This window comes from Phyllostomus hastatus, unplaced genomic scaffold (genome assembly GCF_019186645.2).
Source record: "Phyllostomus hastatus isolate PE091 unplaced genomic scaffold, TTU_PhHast_1.1 phas_scaffold_28, whole genome shotgun sequence".
In the NCBI taxonomy this organism is placed as follows: Eukaryota; Metazoa; Chordata; class Mammalia; order Chiroptera; family Phyllostomidae; genus Phyllostomus; species Phyllostomus hastatus.
In genome coordinates, this window is record NW_025334022.1 from 11,174,430 (window position 1) to 11,185,142 (window position 10,713).

The 10,713-nt window shown below is 37.4% G+C and overlaps 1 pseudogene; it reads left to right on the forward strand.

Moving 5' to 3' along the window:
* Window positions 1–8,617: 8,617 nt before the first annotated feature.
* On the forward strand, window positions 8,618–10,145 carry LOC123805039 (annotated as a pseudogene).
* Window positions 10,146–10,713: the final 568 nt, after the last annotated feature.

Consider the following 10,713-nt stretch of genomic DNA (forward strand, 5'->3'; position numbering starts at 1 on the left):
AGAATACATCTCCACCAAACCAGCTCTGCAAGAGATGCTAAAGGGACTGCTTTAAGGAAAGGAAGGAAGAGAGAGAGAGAGAGAGAGAGGGAGAGAGAGAGACGTACATAAATGGCAATGGATAACTATCTATTAATAATAACCTTAAATGTAAATGGATTAAATGCTCCAATCAAAAGACATAGAATAGCTGAATGGATAAGAAAACATGACCCACACATATGCTGCCTTCAACAGACCCAACTCAGGATAAAAGACATACACAGGCTGAAAGTGAAGGGCTCAAAATACATTTTCCAAGCAAAGGGAGAGGAACCACGGTAGCAATACTTATATCAGAAAAAATAGGCTTCCAAAAAAGGGCCACAAAGAGAGACACAGAAGGCCACTTCATAATACTTAAGGGAAGAATCCACCAAGAAGACATAAATATTGTAAATATATATGCACCCAACATAGGAGCACCCAAATACATAAAGAAAATCTTAGAGGACTTCAAGAAAGATATTGAGAGCAACACATTGGGGATTTTAACACCCCACTGTCAAAAATGGACAGATGTTCCAAACAAAATATCAACAAAGATATGGTGGCATTGAACAATACCCTAGATGAAATGGACTTAACTGATATATACTGAGCCCTCCATCCCAATCAAGCTAAATACCATTGTTTTCAAATGTACATGGAATAGTTTCAAAGATAGATCCCATGATAGGATAAAAAACGAGCCTCAACTATTTCAAGAAAATTGAAAACATACCAAGCATTTTCTTGAATCACAAGGGACTGAAGCTAGAAACCAACCCCAAGGAAAAAAGCAAAACAAAACACTCAATATCATGGAGATTAAATAGCATTCTATTAAACAATGAATGGGTCAAGAATGAAATTAGAACAAAATTCAAAAGGTTTCTGGAAAGATAAGAAAATGAACTCACAACAACCCAAAACTTATGGGACACAGCGAAGGTAGTCCTTATTGGGTAGTTCATAATGATAAATGCATACCTAAATAAGATAGAAATATTTCAAACAAACAACCTAACCCTACGCCTACAAGTACTCGAGGAACAACAAAGACAGCCCAGAGCAAATAGAAGGAAGGAAATAACCAAGATCAGAACAGAATTAAATGACATAGAGCCTAAAAGCACAATTGTAAGGATCAATGAATCCAAGAGCTGGTTCTCCGAAAAGATAAACAAAATTGACAAGCCTTTAAGCAGACTCATGAAGAAAAAAAGAGAGAAGACCCAAATAAACACAATCAGAAATGAAAGAAAAGAGATTACAACTGATACCACAGGAATACAAAGGATTGTAAGAAATTACTACGAAGAACTGTATGCCAAGTAATTTGAAAACCTAGGTGAAATGGGCCCTGGCTGGCGTAGCTCAGTGGATTGAGCATGGGCTGCGAACCAAAGCATCGCAGGTTCGATTCCCAGTCAGGGCACATGCCTGGGTTGGAGGCCACAGCCCCCAGCAGCTGCACATTGACGTTTCTCTCTCTCTCTCTCTCTCTCTCTCTCTCTCTTTCTCTCTCTCTCCCTTCCCTCTCTAAAAATAAATAAATAAAATCTTAAAAAAAAGAAAACCTAGGTGAAATGGACAAATTTCTAGAAAAATATAATCTTCCAAAACTCAATGAAAAAGAAGCAGAAAGCCTGAACACACCAATAACAGCTGATGGAATCAAAGCAGTAATAAAAACACTCCCAACAGACAAAAGCCCTGGACCAGGTGGTTTCATAGGAGAATTGTACAAAGCATTTAAGGAAGAGCTAACCCCTATCCTTCACAGACTATTCCAAAAAATCTAAAAGGATGGAAGACTCCAAAACTGTTTTTATGAGGCTAATATCATCCTAATTCCAAAACCAGATAAAGACACAACAAAGAAAGAAAACTTCAGGTCAATATCTCTGATGAACATTAACGCTAAAATCCTCAACACAATACTGGCAAACTGCATCCAACAATACCTTAAAAAGAACATACACCATGACCAAGAAGGATCATTCCAGGGATGCAAGGATGGTACAATATTCGCAAATCAGTAAATGTAATACATCACCTAGCAAAAGCAAAGACAAAAATCACATGATCATATCAATAGATGCAGAAAAAGCATTTGATAAGGTATAGCACCCATTTATGATAAACACACTCAGCAAAGGGGGAATAGAGAGAGTATTCCTCAACATAATAAAGGTCATATATGAGAGACTAACAGCCAACATCATACTCAGTGGGGAAAAATTAAAATCTTTTCCACTAAGATCAGGAACAAGACAAGGCTGTCCACTTTCACGACTTCTGTTCAATATAGTACTGGAAGTTTTAGTTAGAGGGATCAGAGAAGAAAAACAAATAAAAGGCATCCAAATTGGAAAAGAGGAAACAAAACTGTCACTGTTTGCAGATAACATGATAGTGTGTATAGAATATTCTATAGACTCGGGCAAAAGGCTGATTGACCTAATAAATGAATTTGGCAAAACAGCAGGATACAAAGTCAATATCCAGAAATCAAACGCATTTCTTTGCACCAACAATGAAACAGCAGAAGCAGAAATCAAGAAAAAAATCCCATTTGAAATAGCAAAAAGAAAAATAAAATACCTAGGAATAATCCTAACCAAAGAGGTAAAAGACCTATATTCAGAAAACTACATAACACTGAGGAAAGAAATCAAGGAAGACACAAACAAATGGAAACATATATCGTGTTCATGGATTGGAAGAATTAATATAATCAAAAGGTCCATACTACCCAAAGCAATTTACACATTCAATGCAATACCTTTTAAAGTACCGATGGCTTATTTCACAGACATAGAACAAACACTTCAAAAATTTTTATGGAACCATAAACGACCCCGAATAGCTGCTGGAATTTTGAGAAAGAAGAGTAAAGTAGGAGGGATCACAATACCTGACACTGAACTATACTACAAGGCCACTGTAATCAAAACAGCCTGGTACTGGCATAAAAACAGGCACAAGGACCAATGAAACAGAACAGAGAGCCCAGAAATAAACTCAACTTTCTATGGTCAATTAATATTTGACAAAGGAGACAGCAACATAAAATGGAGTAAAACTAGCCTCTTCAACAAATGGTGTTGGGAAAACTGGACAGCCACATGCAAAAAAATGAAACTAGAGCACCAAGTTACACCTTATACAAAAATAAATTCAAGGTGGATAAAAGAGTTAAAGATAAACCGTGACACCATTAAAGTCCTAGAGGAGAATGTAGGTAGGGAAATCTCAGATATTTTATGCAGAAACTTTTTTACTCACTTTTCCCCTAGAGCAAGGGATATAAAGGAAAAAATAAACAAATGGGACCTCATCAAAATAAAAAGCTTCTTCACAGCTAAAGAAAACAGTATCAAAACAAAAAGAGAACCAACTGTATGGGAAAACATATTTGCCAATGATACCTCAGACAAGGTTTTAATCTCCAAAATATATAAAGAATTTCCATGACTCCACTCTAAGAAGACAAGTAACCCAAATCAGAAATGGACAAAGGACTTGAACAGACACTTCTCCCATGAGGACATACAGAGGATCCAAAGACACATGAAACAATGTTCAATATCTCTAGCTATCAGAGAGATGCAAATTAAAACCACAGTGAGATACCACTTTACACCAGTCAGAATGGCCATCATAAACAAAGCAGCAAACAACAAGATTTGTGGAGGTTGTGGAGAAAAGGGGACGGTAGTGTACTGTTGGTGAAATTGAAGACTGATACAACCACTATGGAAAACACTATGGGATTTCCTCAGAAAACTAAAAATGGATCTGCCTTTTGACCCAGCAATTCCATTGCTGGGACTATATCATAAGAAGCTTAAAACACCAATATAAAAGAACCTTTGCACCCTGATGTTCATAGAAGCACAATTTAGAATAGCTAAGTGTTGGAAGCAACCTAGATGCCCATCAGTAAATGAATGGATCAAAAAACTATGGTACATTTACAGAATGGAATTCTATGCAGCAGAAAGAAAGAAGGCACTCCTACCCTTTGCAACAGCATGGATGGAGCTGGAAAGCATTTTATGCTAGTGAAATAAGCCAGGCAGCGAAATACAAATACCATATGACTCACCTTTAACAGGAACCTAAACAACAAACAATGAAAGAAGAAAAATGTAGTCAAAGACACTGAAATAGAGGACAGGCTGACAGTGACCAGAGGGGAGAGAAGAGGGAATTTCAGGAGAGAATGGGAAGGGTTTACAGAAACAAATTTAAGGGGCTCATGGTCAAAAACTAGGGGGAGGGTTTTAATAGGGGAATTGGGGAGGGAGGGGGGTGGGCTGGAATGGGAGTAAAAGGGAAAAAACTGTACTTGAACAATGATTAAAATAAAATAAAAAACTACTATGAAGTATAATATGCCAATAAATTTGAAAACCTAGGTGAAATGGACAAATTTCTAGAAAAGTGTAATCTTCCAAAATTAAATGAAGAAGAAGCAGAAAGCCTGAATAGCCCAATAACAGCAGATGAAATTAAAGCAGTAATGAGAAATCTCCTGGCACACAAAAGCCCTGGACCACATGGTTTCACTGGTAAATTTTACAAGACAGTTAAAGAAGAGCTAACCCCTATCCTTCACAGACTATTCCAAAAAATCCAAAAAGATGGAAGACTCCTGAACTCTTTTTATGAAGCCAGCATCATCCTAACTCCAAAACCAAATAGAGACACAATAAAGAAAGAAAACTTCCGGCTAACATCGCTGATGAACATAGACACTAAGATCCTCAACAAAATATTGGAAAACTGGATCCAGGAATACGTTAAAAAGATTGTCCATCATGTTCAAGTGGGTTTCATCCCAGGGATGCAATGGTGGTACAATATTCACAAATCAAGAAATGTAATACATCACATAAACAAAAACAAAGATCAAAATCACATGATCATATCAATAGATGCGGAAAAAGCACTTGATAAGGTACAGCACCCATGTTTGATAAAAACACTCAGCCAAGTGGGAATAGAGGGAGCATTCCTCAACGTAATAAAGGCCATATGTGAGAGACATACAGCCAACATCATAGTTAATGGGCAAATTTTAAAATCTTTCCCACTAAGATTAGGAACAAGACAAGGTTTCCCACTTTCTCCACTTCTATTCAACATAGTTTTAGAAGTCCTAGCCACAGCAATCAGAGAAGAAAAAGAAATAAAAGGCATCCAAATTGGAAAGGAGGAAGCAAAACTCATTGTTTGCAGATGATAAGATAGTGTATATAGAAATTCCTATAGACTGCACTAAAAAACTGCTTGACCTGATAATTGAATTTGGTAAAACAGTGGGATACAAAGTCAATATCCAGAAATCAAAGGCATTTTTATACCAACAATGGAATATCAGAAACAGAAATCAGGAAAACATCCCGTTTGATAAAACAATAAGAAGAATAAAATACCCAGGAATAAACCTAACCAAGGAGGTAAAAGACCTGTACTCATAAAACTACACAACACTGAGGAAAGAAATTAAGGAAGACACAAACAAATGAAAACATATACCATGTTCATGGATCAGAAGGATTATCATCAAAATGTCCATACTACTCAAAGTAATTCATGGATTCAGTGCAATCCTTATTAAAGTACCCAATGGCATATTTCACAGATATAGAATCAAACACTTCAAAAATTTATATGGAACCATAAATGACCCTGAATAGCTGCAGCAATTCTGAGAAAGAAGAGAAAAGTGGGAGGGATCATAGCACCTGTTACCAAACTGTATTACAAGGCCACTGTAAACATAACAGCATGGTACTGGTATAAGAACAGACACATGGACCAGTGGAACAGACAAGAGAGCCAAGAAATAAACCCAAGTGTCTATGGTGAATGAATATTTGACAAAGGGGGAAGCAGCATAAAATGCAGGAAAGATAGCTTCTTCAACAAAGGGTGTTGGGAGAGCTGGACAGCTACATGCAAGAAAATGAAACTTGACCATCAAGTTACTCCATATACAAAAATAAATTCACAGTGGATGAAAGATTTAAATATAAGTTGTGACACCATCAAAGTCCTAGAGGAGAACATAGGGAGGAAAATCTCAGATATTCCATGCAGCAATATTTTTACTGATATGTCCCCTAGAGCAAGGGACATAAAAGAAAGAATAATAAACAAATTGGCTTTCATCAAAATAAAAAGTTTCTGCATGACTAAAGAAAATAGCATTAAAATGAAAAGAGAACCTATTGTATGGGAAAACATATTTGCCAGTGATACCTCAGACAAGGGTTTGATCTCCAAAATATATAAAGAACTTACAGGACTCCAATCTAAGAAGACAAGCAATCCAATTAAAAAAATGGGCAAAGGAGTTGAACAGCACTTCTCCAAGGAGGACATACAGAAGGTCTAGAGACATATGAGAAGATGCTCAGCATCACTAGCATGAGAGAGATGAAAAATAAAACCACAATGAGACACCACTTCACAATGGTCAGAATGGCTAACATAAACAAAGCAACACACAACAAATGTTGGAGAGGTTGTGGAAAAGGGAACCCTAGTGCACTGTTGGTGGGATTGCAGACTGGTGCAACCACTATAGAAATACTATGGAATTTCCTCCAAAAACTAAAACTGGAATTGCCTTTTAACCTGGCAATTCCACTGCTAGGATTATACCTTAAGAACCCTGAAACACCAATCCAAAAGAACCTATGCATCCCAATGTTCATAGCAGCACAATTTACAATAGCTAAGTGCTGGAAGCGACCCATGTGCCCATCAGTAAATTAAAGGATAAAAAAAACTATGGTACATTTTCACAATGGAATACTACACAGCAGAAAGAAAGGTGGAGCTCCTACCCCTTGTGGCAGCATGTATGAAACTGCAGAGCATTATGCTAAGTGAAATAAGGCAAGCAGTGAAAAACAAATACCATATTATCTCACCATTAACAGGAACTTAATCAACAAATTGAAAAATCAAGCAAAATATAGCTAAAGACATTGAAATTGATAACAGGCTGACAGTGATCAGAGGGGAGAGGGGAGGGGGTAATGGGGGAAAAGTATGAGGGGTTTACAGGAACAATGATAAAGGATGCATGGACAGTAACAAGGGGGGTGGAAATGGAGGAGGGAGGCAGGTAGTCCTTGCATGGGGAGAAGTGGGGTGAAAAGGCAGAAAAGTGTAGTTGAACAACAATAAAAAATAATAAATAAATAAATAAATGCAGATTTGAAAAAAGAAATAGGTAAATAGACATCCAACCAGAACAGAATGAAGAAACCAGAATTCCATAAAAATGAAGAGATACTTTTGAACCTCTTTGACAACTTGAAACATTCCAATATCTGAATTATAGAGGTGCCAGAAGGAGAAGAACAGCAGCAAAAAAATTGAAAACTTATTTGAATAAATAATGAGGGAAAACTTCCCAAATCTGGCAAGGGAAATAGACTTCCAAGAGGTCCAGGAAGCTCAGAGGGTCCCAAAGAAGTTGGACTCAAAGAGGAACACACTAAAGCACATCATCATTAAGTTACCCAAGATTAAAGACAAAGAGAGAATCTTATAAGCAGCAAGAGGAAAGAAAAGGAAAGAATTCCCTGCAAAGGAGTTCCCCTAAGGCTATCAGCTGATTTCTCAAAAGAAACCTTACAGGCAAGAAGGGGCTGAAAAGAAGTATTTGAAGTCATGAAAGGCACGGGCCTGCATCCAAGATTACTCTACCCAGCAAAGCTATCATTTAGAATGGAAGAACAGATAAAGTCTTTCCCAGATAAGGTCAAGTTAAAGGAGTTAATCATCACCAAGCCATTATTATATGAAATGTTAAAGAAATGTATCTATGAAAAGGAAGATCAACACTATGAATAGTAAAGTGACAACAAACTCACAACTATCAACAAATGAACCTAAAAAAATAAAAGAAAGAAAAACAATGAAAACAAAAACTAAGCAAACAACTAGAACAGGAACAGAATCAGAGAAATGGATATCACATGTAGGGCTTTCAGTGGAGGGAGGAAGGGAGGAATAGCAGGGAGAAGGTGCAGGGAAAAAGAAGCATAATTGGTAGGCATTGAATAGATGGAGAGAGTTCAAAAATGGTATAGGAAACTGAGAATTCAAAGAACATATATGTACAATCCATGGACATGAACTAAGGGGGCAATGCTAGAAGGTTGGGGGAGCAGGGTGGAGGGGGGATAAAGGGGGAAATTGAGAAAAGTGTAATAACATAGTCAATGAAGTATACTTAAAAAGATTATCAGAGGAGCATGTGTATTGGATCAAATAAGTTTATGTAGTATAATTATTTTTTAAAAAGTAAGAATAGTTTCTAATTTGAAAAAGACAGTGCCAAGAGAATGAGAAGACAATCCACAGATTGGGAGAAAATACTTTCAAGAGTTACATCTGATAAGAGACTGTTATCCAAAATGCACAAAGACCACTTAAAATTCAAGAATAAGACAACAGACAACTCAATTAAAAAATTGCCGAAAGAAGTGGGTCAGCTATGCCCATTGGGTGAAGTTCAGCTGGAGGAGCTGGAGAGGGAATCTCTAGCATAAACCCCAGCAACATGGACATTCTGAAGTCGGAGATTCTCAGGAAGAGTCAGCTGGTGGAGGACCAGAACCTGTGGGTGGAACATGCCTTCAATTTCATGGAGAAAAAAGAAGCCAATGAAGAAAAAAAGATGCCAATGGGCAAGAAATCCCTCCTCATTTCCTCTTTAAAAATCAGAAAATAAAAAGTATTTCGAGCATAGTGAGCACAGAAGAAGAAGAAGAAGAAGAAGAAGAAGAAGAAGAAGAAGAAGAAGAAGAAGAAGAAGAAGAAGAAGAAGAAGAAGAAGGAGAAGAAGGAGAAGAAGAAGAAGCAGCAGCATATTGTGAAAGATGTGGCTACAAGTCAAAAAAGGAGGACCAGAAACCATTAACTTCATTGAGTGTAGTATTAGAACTTGGACTGGCCGAGGAAAAAGTTACCCATGAGTCTTTCTAGGCCAGAGCACTGTTGGCCTCACCCCCAGTTTCTAATGGAGAAAAAGGAAAATCTGCTGCCAAGGCCAGATATGATACACCACTGGGGGCCTGACTCAGGCACAGCTCATTTCCATTTGAAAGTCTATGATAAAACTTCAGATAGGAGACCCATGATGGTGGGGGAGTAAGTGGAAACTACACTAACCTCCTCCCAGGACCAAACTGGAATGACAACTAAATTACAGAAAAATCATCCTGAATAACTAACTGACAACCTGCTGGAGAGAAGCCTTAAAACCATGGACAGAGAGAAGAAGCCACCTCACTATAACATGGCTGGTTATCAGAAGACTGAAAGAGGAGAACTGATCAGACTATTCTGAGAAACTGATTATGACACTTTTCAACATTGAAGAAAAATAGAGATCCTCACACCAAATGTTGACAAGCAATTGAGGAATGATCTGAAGGCAACTTTGGATAGATTTGATCAGCAATAATTCAATGAATTTATGGGTGCTCAGGAACCTGGAGAGGAAGGCACACAGAATGACCTGAAAGTTCATGAAGAAAACACCACAATAGAAGAGTTAGAGGCATTGGGAGAATCTTTAGGAAAAGTTGATGATCATAAAGACATGGACGTCATTACCAAATTCTTTAAGTCCCTCTTCATATCTGGGCTAAATAATTGAATGGCAGAGAAGACTATGTGAATTGTAGTGTGCAGGGTAAATTGAACAGTGCTATGCAGAAACAGACTGAGTCCTCTCTCAGACCCCTTTTCACAAATGCACAGAAAAGGGATGTTCCTGCTGATAGTAAAGAATCCATAACAGATAGTATGAAATTTTATGTTGCAGAGAGAATATGTGAAGTCTAGTGATGCTTATCTTCAGATGGCCATTGGAAATATCCCTTGGCCCATTGATATCACTATGGTTGGCATCCATGCCAAAACTGGTAGAGAAAAAATTTTCTGTAAGCATAGAATATGTTGCACATATTTTACATGATGAAACACAGAAGAAATATATTCAGGGATTGAAGAAGTTAATGACCATTTGCCAGAAGCACTTTCCTGCAACTCCCTCAAAATGTGTGGAGTACAATGCACTCTGAAACCTGTGTATGATGTTTAGATAATAAGAAATTTAAGGGAGCATGGTATAGACTTCTGGAATTACCAGCAGGAACAAGGGAAGAAGAAAAATGGATTTTTTAGACTCTGGATTCTACCTAATGAAGCTCTTGAATTTAAGAAGTGTCTTGGCGCTCATATCACATCTGCCTGCAAACTGATTTTTGTGCTTATATTTTAAATAATTGAAAAAACTAAGTTCAAAAAGTCTTCCCCCTTATTTAAATGTGTAGACAGTGGTCACAGAAGAGGGTTTAAAATGACCCTTTCCTTCTAGACCTGAAAGTTACAGTCAGATGATTGAAAAGCAACATTTGAGGATGGACTTGTATATAAAATATGGTGATTTTCACATTGTCCTTTATCTCATATTTTCAGAAAGTATTTTTATGTATTTCAACAAAATATGGAACCATTTAATGAAACTTTATAGTTCTTTTTTAAAGATTATTTATTTATTTTCCCTGGCTGGCGTAGCTCAGTGGATTGAGCGCGGGCTGGGAACCAAAGTGTCCCACGTTCGATTCCCAGCCAGGGTACATTGCTGGG